Below are 10,716 nucleotides of genomic sequence, written 5' to 3'. Positions count from 1 at the left end.
ATCAAGTCAGAGGAGTTCGTAGGTCCATCTTCTCATCTTTTCTTTATGTTAAGAGCTTTCGAGATTCTCAAAACAGCTGCTCTTTGAAAGACATAAACGAATGAAAAGATGAACTAAATATCGAGGACAAGCTTGCAGAGCATACATGATATGGAACTTGTATGCAGATTTATATAAAGAATTCCCAGAACTCAGTGAGAAGAAGAAAAAAACCCTTAATTTTAAAATGAGAAAGAAAAAAAAACCATCAGTGATACTCAGCAGGCCCGTGGGAGCTGTGATAAGCTAGGCGGAAGGCAGCTGATGGAAGAGAAGGACTCCACAAAAGGAGTGGCTGGGCTGGCCAAGGTGGGACGACCCGAAACAACCCCGACTAGCGGGCAGGGTGCGCCCCAAGTCCACCCGGTGCGAGCCACGGGTGCTGTTCGCGCGTCGGCCGCTAGATGGAGCGAGCGCCCCGCCGAAAGCGCAGGTTCCGCCCAGCCAGGACACAGGAGCCCAGCTCTGCGCTGAGATTGCGCTAAGCCTCGCACCACCCAGGGCACGGAACGTAGTTACTACTCTGCTATCACAACCTTGAAATTTACGGTCATCTGGAAACGAGCTCGCCCATCCCCGCATGGCTGCTCTGGGCCCTGCGCAGGGCATCCGCCAACACGCTGTGAGGGAGGCTACGAAGGACCAGGCGCTGGCCGCTGGTGGACGCGCGCGGGTAGCAGCGTCCGTGAGCCAAGTGCAGGGCTCCTGCGGCCATTCAGGAGCTGCCAGGCGCAGGCCAGCCGACCTAGTGCAGCGGGGCCAGCCAGGAGCCCCTGCGTGCTCAGGGTCTCGCGAGCTTGGCCCTTGTCACCTGGAGGCTAAGCGGCAGAGCTGTTCTCGAAGTCTCAGTTTCAGCTAATGAGAGAAAAATTCTCCCCCTTTTCCCTGCACCATGACCCTGGGCAGGTCGCTTCCCCGAGCCTTGCTTTTTATCACAAGTACACAAAGGAGAATCTCTGCTGAAAGAGGACTGAATACTTCAAGTGCCTGGTGAGCTGCGGGTTGTCAGGAAATACCCCTCCACTTGCTTCTGGATTCTGTCACCATGGCGGCTGTGTTATCTGTTCTGGAATCTTCCCTCTAGGGAAGGCTCCTAGGGTAGGGGGCAGAGGCATCTAGCAAGAAAGGTGGGGATTGCAAAGCTGAGAAACTTGGAGAAATGTGGCCCAACGGGCCAGACCAGCCACCTCCCCATGGACTAGGGCTGTGGGGAGCCCCAGGGAAGAGGCGAACACTTGTGCTGCCCCGAGCCTGAGATCCTGAGATCATGCATGAGCGTGATCCAAGGCCCCTGGGCTGGCGTCAAAGCCTTCTCTTCACCCTCGGAGGAGGCCCCGGGGCAGGGCGCCTGCTTTTCACAAGCAGAGACCAGCTGCGGGAGCCTGAACCACTCTCCTGTGTTTGACTTAGTGTTGACCCTGGCACTGCAGAGCCGGATTTCTTGTCCCATGGCCTGAAACAAAGGATGTGAAAAAGAAAAATATCCCTCTCTGCTCCTCTGTCCGCCAGACTACAGAGCGCTAAGCAGCACCCAGATTCCAGGTCCCTGTCCTCCTCCAGAGTGTGGGCAGTGCTCTGAATCAGGTTGTCCTTGGGCCTTCAGACTTAGAGACCTGGGACCTAGCCTGCTGTGTCCTCAGGGAAGTGACTTTACTGTCCATGACGTGGGAATGAGGGTACAATACTTAACTCACAGTTCTGGAATGCGTGGGGGAAGCATGTGGGCTTCACAGTCGGTCCAACTGGGATAAGCTTCCGTCTCTCCCCCATACGTACTATCTGACCTTGACCTAGTCTTCACCTCAATAAAGCTCGGTTTTCTCATTGTAAAAAGGGATGTGAAGACTAAGATTGTCTGCAGAGACTCGGCAGTGTTCATCTTCCAGGACAGGAAGGTGCTGGGGTGGTTGGGGCTGCTTGTCACTGCAGAGGCCACCAGGACTGGGGCTTGAGCCTGCTCAGCAGCCGTGTGCTGGAGCCCACAGCAAAGCTGGCAACCACAAAGCCAGTGCTGAGTGCTGAATACTTCTGCCCTTGCTCAGCAGCATTTCAGGAATGAGAGCAGATGCTGAGCATGGGCATCAGCATGGACCAGGTGACATGGGGGTGTTGGGAAACCTCCATCTGGAGAGACAGCATGGCTCCCTCCAGCATCTCAAAGCCTGTGAAGGACTCCCCTGCCGCCAGCTCTATGCAATGGCCTGACACCAGGACACTAAGTAAAACCCAAATCCTAGTGGTGAGGGCAGGGCTGAGGGTGGCTGGGCTGAGCAGTGGCCCTGTCCTTGGCTGGGCTGCCTTCCATCGCACTCCTTCAGGAGGGCTCCCTCGGCCCCTGTGTCTTCCTCTGTGAAGTTGCTCCAGAGGACACCTACATGGATGCTTCAATGCTTCGAGGATGAGTACATTGCCTCAGGGAAAGCCCTCCAAGAAGTCTCTAGCACAAAGCAAACACTCAGTTTCTGACAAACAGAATAATAAGTAACGTAATAATAGAGTTGTACACTGCATACCCATGAGGACACAGAGGACATGAGGATCCCTGATGGCTTGAGGCAGCTGCCATGTGTGAACTTCACAGGGGACGCCCACTCAAACCTAAAAGGCCTAGTCAGTCAGTTACTCTGTGGGACTTCCTGATAAGGTGGCCCATTCACAGCCAAGAAGGAGGAGCACATCCTAAATTAACAAAGGATAGCATGGTAAATGCATATGCCAGTAATACAGTGGTTTCTTACTCTTACCAATATTTTGTAGTGGGTGTAATTGTATGAGCTTGACACTGTGTAGCACTTTGCCCCAGCATCTCCACAGTGCAGGGGGAATGTGACACTAGGACTTTACTAGGTAGTAGGAAATTTTCTTTCAGGTCCATTAAAATCACGTGGGGCCATTGCCCGTGGAATCACTGCTTGCGGCACCTGTTGTGCTGCTGTTGTTGGGTCTGTTCTTTTGTGCTCTATGAGAGGAATCCTGTACGGTCTATGTAATAAGGTCCTGCTGTGGAGCAAGGCTGTGGCAGCCCCGCCTGGCCTGTCCCTCGCTTCCTATGCATCTGCATCTATGCATACATTGTTCCTAGGGTTCTAGCTTCAGCTGAACTATCCAAGGTGCCCTTCAGGGTCTGTCACGTTTCCTACTCTTATGCTGTGCCATATACTGTGGCATCTTCTTGGCATATTCTTTCCACTATGCCAAGGGGCCAATCTCAAGTCACCTGCAAGTACCCATATAATTGTCTCCATTTTTGGAGAAATCTTCCTGGCCCTGAGTGGGGCTGATGTCTTCCCCAGTGTCTCTGCTACACATTGTACTACTGAACCTGGGCACCTGCTCTACTGCTCCTGTGTCTGTGGCTCCTGGGCTCAAAAGATCAAAGACCCCAGTCATATTCATCCCCCCATCATGTGCACCGTTCCTCTCACAGCATCTGCACACAGCAGACATGCAGCAGCTCTTGGCTGAGAGACCACATCTCTCACCCACATTCCTGAGGTTTAGTGACATGGAGAATTGCACTTAGCTAGGACATCGCTATGGAGCTCGCCTAAATGCCCAGTGCCTGAAGACTTTCCTTCCCCCAGGTTGGCAACAGGACCTTCCTGCGCACAAGGCTTCTCCCCAGATTTCCAAACTTGCATGCTGGAGACCAGAAGCAGGTCTTTCAAATCATCCGGAACAGCTTCCACTTCCTGCTGGCTACAGTTCTAGGTCTTGCACACAGTTCTTCATGGGACTCCTGGACTACTACTGAGCACAGACTGGATGGATGTTGACATCCCTGGCCCCTGCCCAATCCCTTTGCTGAAATCAGATCATTCCATCATGATCTGGGGTGAGGAGAAGGAGGGACTCAATTAGAGCCCACCTTGTTTACTGAGCAGATCAATGCAGACCTGAAGGTAGGTAGTGACAACAGTCTGAAGAGTTATTTCTGAGATTCTCTAAATAATTCTAGGAAGCAAACTACTGAGAACATCACCACTACAGAAAGCCCTTCTAGACCTCATCCCAGTCTTCATCGAGGTTTTAATCCCAGGGGAAAGTTATTGGAATTCTAATACATTAATTCCAATCTACCATTTCCAGGATAATGAATGGCAAGAAGAAAGACACTAAAGCATATTTGTAGTTGTGGGGAGCCAAGAGGTCCTAAATCCAGCCAGTATGATTGCTAACTGGAACAAAGGCCTCAACCCAGGACTGAACCCAGGTTGTATTAACTCATGAAGAAGGGAGTAACTTGAGGTGAGGTGACTGTGAGAGTGGTGGGAAGTGGGTGAGCTCTGTGAGCTGGGCTAGGGAGGAGGCCTGAAATCACCTGTGCAGTATACAGGGAGAGAGGGAGAGAGGAGGAGGAGGGAGAAAGAGAGAGAGAGAGGGAGAGGGGGAGGGGGAGAGGGAGGGAGAGGAGGAGGAAGAGGGAAGGGAGAGGGGGAGAGGGGGAGGGAGAGGGAGGGAGAGGAGGAGGAAGAGGGAAGGAGGAGCGAGAGGGAGAGGGGGAGAGAGAGAGACAGAGAGAAAGAGAGTAATCTGCATAACACAACTGGAGCACAATCTAATGTTTTGGGGTCCATGCTTCAGCTTTGATATTTAATTTTTTATGCCCTGAAAAGTGAAAGCCTTTCATCTCAAGGCTCAGTCTGCAGACAGCATGGCTGTCTTGGCCCAGCTCACTAGTGCTTTGTGGGAGCTACAAATAGGGTAGCAATGGCCTATCCCCTTGCTTCAGAGACTACACATCAGCTCCTGGCTAGACCCATCTGCGTTGCTTAAAGCCAGTTAAGGGGAGAAGGGCAGAACTTAGCCAGCTCTACACACATCAATACATGGAAATAGATCCAGGTTTAGCCAAAATGGAGACAATTGCTCTTCTTCCAAGGAGTCGTCCAGGTGGTCCTCCACAGCCACCACTCTAATTTTAGATCTGCTTGTTTTTCTTATATGGCATACAGTGGGTTCCTGTAGGAAGTAGAAGGGAATCAGGAACTAATCTTTACTGAGCACCTACTTGTTAAGAGCCCTTCAAATACTTCAGTGTGAATTTGCCTGCCCCACAGTTCTTCACCCTAAACACCAACAATTCTTATAACTGACCGTGGTATTACCTGATGGTTAAGAGGGTGGGCTTTAGCACCAAGCCATCCCTACCACCTTCCTTTGGCATCTTGGGCAAGTGACTTAATTGCTCAGTGTGTCTGTTTCCTCACCTATAAGAAGGGAGTGTCATGCAGCTGCCTGACACTCCAGACCTCCTTCAAGAGTCCCTGCCTCATTACTTCAGAGCTCAGCGTGGGAGGTAAAAGTATTAATGTGACCAGCTCCCTTCATCCCAGAGGAGAAGTAAGCCAGGATGGCTGGCGTGGGGCCATGCAACCCCCAGGCTGTGAATGAGTGTGAACAGGTTATAGTGCCGTCCACACTGTCAGGTACTGCGTCCCTCTGATGAGCAGCATTTGCTTGGGGCTTTCTCCCATCTGCCTGGCTCAGGGTTGCTCCGCACTGCAGCACAGCTGCCGGCCTGTCTGCCCAGCAGAGAACGGGTGCCTTCCTTCCCTCACTGTCCACCGTCCACAGTTATCGTTCCCAGCTTCCCTGCTCTGCAAACCTCTGGCACACTTTTGGCAGTGTTCTTGGAGGATCTGTAAGCAGCACAGGAAGCAGCGCCAGTCCCTACCTCATTCACATAGCTATGAGGAGCCACGCACCTGCCCAGAGCACAGAATGAGCAGAGCCAAAGTGCTAGAGTGACAACTGTCACCACCAGTGGCTTTGATGCTCAGCTCCATTGGCTGGCAGGGATCTCTATCAGTCTTAGCCAAGGGGGCCGGTTCCTGCTCCCTACAAGCCAGTTTCAGCAAGGCTCCCAAAATCACCTCCCCCAGTGCAAGTGTGTGTAAGAGTCCAAGGGTTTATTCAAGAATTAGTTCCCACTTTGACTCAAAGAAACATTGAGACCACCTCCATACCTGAGTCTTCTCAGGCTCCCCTTACTGGAGGGGTCCTCATTAGTGGGCAATAGGGTCAGCCAGGTCCCTCCAGATGGCAGCATTCTAAGACAAGGACATTCTTGACCTCTGTCTGTGGCATCAGATGCAGCCAGCCACCTTCCCTCCCGAGCTGTATTCTTTCCTTGCCACCTACTCTGTTCTGTCCTGGGTATGGAAAGGCCACAGGCCAGGCAGACTGGGCACAGTCTCCTTTTCTGTTGTCTAAGGATGACAGGAATGAGGGAATAAGCCATTCCTACCTTCTTGGACCTTGGCCTTTCTCTGCCCAACACTGGGGAAAGCACCCCCATTTTAATGAAAGGTGGTCCTTCACATCCTGCTCCCCTCCAGAAAAAATCTCCCTGATCCAAGGGGAGGCTCAAGTTGGACTTGACACAAAAGTTTCCTTTTCAGTGGTATTTCCTGACATTGTCATTGCATGGAACTGCCAAAGAGAGGAACTTTGATGTTCACTTCTAAATCCCTCTGCTCCCCACATTTGATTTCCCCATGCAGAGGGACAGCTTGCTCTGGGTAACCACGCGAAGTTTCAGCTACCCAACTCCTGTCTTATGTCTGAGGGGACATCTTAGATTATCTGCTGAGGTGGCCCAGCCTTCATGTCTTCTAGGACCCTCTGCTGTCACCTCTAGCTAAAAGCTTCCATGACAATAGTATCTGTCACTTGGGCCATCTCTACCTCTACCATTGAAGGCTCTTTCTGCCCATGCTTGTGAAACTGCTGCACACTGTTGTGGATGCCAACTGGTGGTCAACTTGTACACCCAGCTGCACTGAACTAGCGTGGTGTTGGGTGTGGGAGACCCACCTGAGGGCTGTTGGCAGCAGCCTAAGAGGCAGAACAAGGGAAGATGTTAAGAGTTTGTTAGGGATGCTGTTTGGAGAAGCTGTTGGAGAACTATTGGAAGCTGCTGGTTCTTCTGGGCTATTCTTTTGGGAGTCCTTGTCATGCTGGCTTTTCTAGTAAACCTGGCCGTTCTCAGAAGATGAGAGCTCGGGACTTTGCTGCTGAGGATGGCTGTGGTTCACTTTGGGGGAGTTCTGGTCCTCATTTTGAGCATCACTTCCTGGCTCCAGGGCAGATCCCTCAGCCTGCTGGCACAGATCCTTTATCCCCCTGGCACAGACTTTCTAGCTTCCTCCACTGGCCTTTGGGCCTTCCCAGTGCAGATCCATGAAGCAGGCCTGCATGAGACATTGTTGTGGGCTCTAGACCTCCAGTGAGGCTTTGTGGGAGACATTGTTATGAACTCTAGGTCTTCGGCTGGACTCACATAGGATGTTAGGATCCAGGCCCTCATGTGGATTCTTTGGTCTTTAGTATGTGGACAGATTTCCTGTGCTGCTTGTATATTTTTTTAGATGATTCATTATAAATATAAAATGTATCCTGTATTGTATTGTTCCCCTTGCAAAAATTCCAAACCACAACACTCATGAAAACAGCACTGTGGATTATGTCCAAAAATGTTTAATTCCTGGAAAACATAAGAAAGTTCTTTATGGCTTGTGGTGTGGAGGAAAGTATTCTCCATTTTGTGCTAGTGAAAGTAACACATTTTTATTAAAGGAAGTTTTTGTTCAGTGACAAATGTAAAATAAACAGTTAGGAATTTTTTTCTTATTGTAGTCAAAGGAACTAATCCTGTGCAACCAACATCCAGGTCCCAAGAGAGGCAGCTTTCAGAGAGGCCCATCTGCTGTGTGTTAGCAGTGTGGCTTAAAAGTTTCTGGGGCAGTTTGGGATGCTGGGGATGAAGAACTTGAACTTGTGTTTCCTTTGTAGATTACCACACTATTTCTTGTGACTGCTTTTAAAATATGCCTAAACAAGGATATAATGAAGAAGAGCTGTTGAGATAGCTCAACAGACTAAGCGCTTGCCTAAGCAAACAGGGGCCAGGGTTGGATCCCTGGCACTGCATGCTGTGCCAGCCCCACCCTTGAGCACACTGAGCTGGTGATGGAGTCCAGGTGTGGTGGTGTGCACCCGTAATTCCAGCATTGTAGAGGCAGAAAACAGGAGGATCACTACAAGTCTGAGCTGTTTAATGAGACTACACAAAATGAAAAAAAAAGGATACAGTGAGGAGTTCTTCAGCACAAGTCCTCTTCTATTTAAGATGTGACTATGACAGGCACTAGAAGAATGAAAGGGAAAGCAGACATCACAGGCTTTTCGGGCTGACCGGGTGCTGAACTGTGACTCTCTGTGCACGTGGTGTACCGGCTGCAATCTGGGCACGGCGCTTACCTCCCTTAGCCCATGCCCTCCTGGGTTGTGAAGAGAAAAAAGGTACTTTCCTTCCCAGGTTCTCAGAAAGGAAAAAGAATAAAGAGGGCAAACACTAAGGAGGCAGGCTGGCGCCCTGCAGCCACCAGGAAATGTGCTTCCTGCTGACTCCCAGTGCTCCGTCTCACGTTCTGGAAACCAGGGGTGCTGCCTACCCCTCTTTGCCACGGTCCAGATGGCTCTAGGCACATCCACAGGACTTGAGACCCCGGCAACCACTGAGCGCCGTGGAGTCCTTTCCCTCCTGAATGTTCCATGCTGTCCTCTGTGTCTACACTGACCCCTCTAACCTTCCCGAGTTCCCTGGAGGGAGCTAAAACCTTATGGAATCCTTATCTTGGGAAGATGAAATCAAAGCAAAGGGAGGTGATGGTGCCCACTCCACATCCCCAGGGGACTGAGTGGCTGGTGGTGGCCGGCATGGAGGCCCTGCCCCTGCCGTTCTGCCCCCTGAGCCAGGGGACAGTGGAGATTAGGCCTCCAAGATCCATCATTCTACACAGAGGGAGCCACATGGAAGACGGGAATGTAGCAGGCTCCACAAGAGAGGAAGCTGCTGCCCCTGCGAGTCACAGAGAGACTTGAACTAGGGTGACTTAGGAGAAAACTGCCCCAGACAAAACTAAATGGAAGGGTCAAAGACTGCAATAATTACTTGCATTTGTTGTATATTTTCTGGGTGTTTCACAGGCACCCTTTGAAGTAAGTCTCCCAACAACTCCACAAAGGTGTTAGCTCCCTTTCCAAATGGGGAGATAGAGGCTCACTGAGGCAAAGGGGTTCCCTCACAGGGCGCCACAGCCAGCTGTAGCAGAGTCAGGTGACCCCAGGTCTGTTCTGCTCTGTGCTGCTCTGCCAAGTGAGAATAGGCTATGTGCCCCAGGACCCATCCTGTGAACAGCCAGGGCCTCCTGCCCCCTCCCTGCTCCTTCCTTCCAACTCCAGCCAGCCAGCCACTGAAAGCTCACCACCCCAACCTCAAGGAGCAGGCTCAGATCACTGCTGGGAATTCCTTCCAGAGAGGTGAGGGATGGGGGAGCCAGACAAGCAGACATATGTGGGGGTCTGAGTCACAAACACATAGATCACTGCCAGGGGGAAGCCACTGCCTCACTCAAGTCCCACCTTACCTGGAAGGACCCTGAGGCAGTGAGATACAGTCCCAGTTGTGACTCAGGGGCCCACAGGGCTGGCAGGACCCTTGGTGGCAGCTGCTGCAGAGCAGAAGCGCCTCTTGCTGAATGTTGAGGCTCCTGAGGCTCTGTGAGGCCATGGGACACTGTAATCTGGTTGAGAATGGTGCTCAAGAGATGCCAAGTCAGGGAACCAAAGAGGAACTGGGAACACAGGGTGGGCAGCGGCTGGGCAGGCAGGAGGCTAGTATTCCACAAAGGGAGAGAAGGGAAGCCACTGTGGTTTTAGAAACCACAGACGGGACACGCCCTAATACCACATGCACATACCACATGCTCATACCCCAAGCCAAAAAAGAGTACCCAGAGTCCCAGTGGCTTGGATGAAGGCTCAGAAAATGACCCCATACAATTGAAGGAGGAACCCAAAGCTCTGGGGCCCGAGACTGCATGGGCGAGGAGCCGACCCAGGTTTTCCCAGTTCCCAGGAAATGAACAAAAGGTTCACTCAGCTCTGTGGGAAGCTGTGTCCGTCCAGGTGGCTGCCTCTAGCCCAGCTCTGAGTTCTCACTCCACCATCCAGCCCTGCAGGCAGCCCAAAACAGGTCTGGTTTCTCTGAAGAAAAACAAACCACATGCCTGATATCCCAAGGCATTTGTGTGGGAGAAAGCACCCCATAGAAGGCAGAGCTCTTGGATCTGGATTGTGGGAACCAAACTACTGCACCAGAAGCTCCCCCTGACCCTGCAGAGAGTGCTGACCCTCAGCTTCCCTGTAGTAAGAGAGCCTCCCACTGTGGGGGCCTGGTGCCACTGCCCCACTGGCCTCCTACCATCAACACCTGGAGCCCTTTCTCCATCAGAGCACCTCCTTCTGGTTCAAACCTGGTGGGCAAGAGTCTTAGACCCCCTCCTCTGCCCCACTCCATCTTCTGGACACATCAACAGGGGACACACTTCTCCAGGTCACACCAAGCCTAACTTTCCTGCTTGCGCTGGAATGTATCATCACCTGCTACCTCTGTGACCTTGGATAGGGCATGAGGTTTTCTTGGAGATGCAGCTTCCTTCTCTATAATTAGAGTAGAACAGGAATAATAATACCGCTATTGAAAGAGTCTGATGACTATCCAGAATCCATACAGGAAAATTCACAGAGGCAGAAAGCACATTAGTGGTTGCCAAGAGCTGGGGTTGGGGAGAGGAAAATGATGGCTAATGGATAGAAGGTTTCTGTTCT

The sequence above is a fragment of the Octodon degus genome, unplaced genomic scaffold (assembly GCF_000260255.1).
Source record: "Octodon degus isolate 3935 unplaced genomic scaffold, OctDeg1.0 scaffold00085, whole genome shotgun sequence".
Lineage (NCBI taxonomy): Eukaryota > Metazoa > Chordata > Mammalia > Rodentia > Octodontidae > Octodon > Octodon degus.
Note: the sequence above shows the minus strand (reverse complement) of the source record.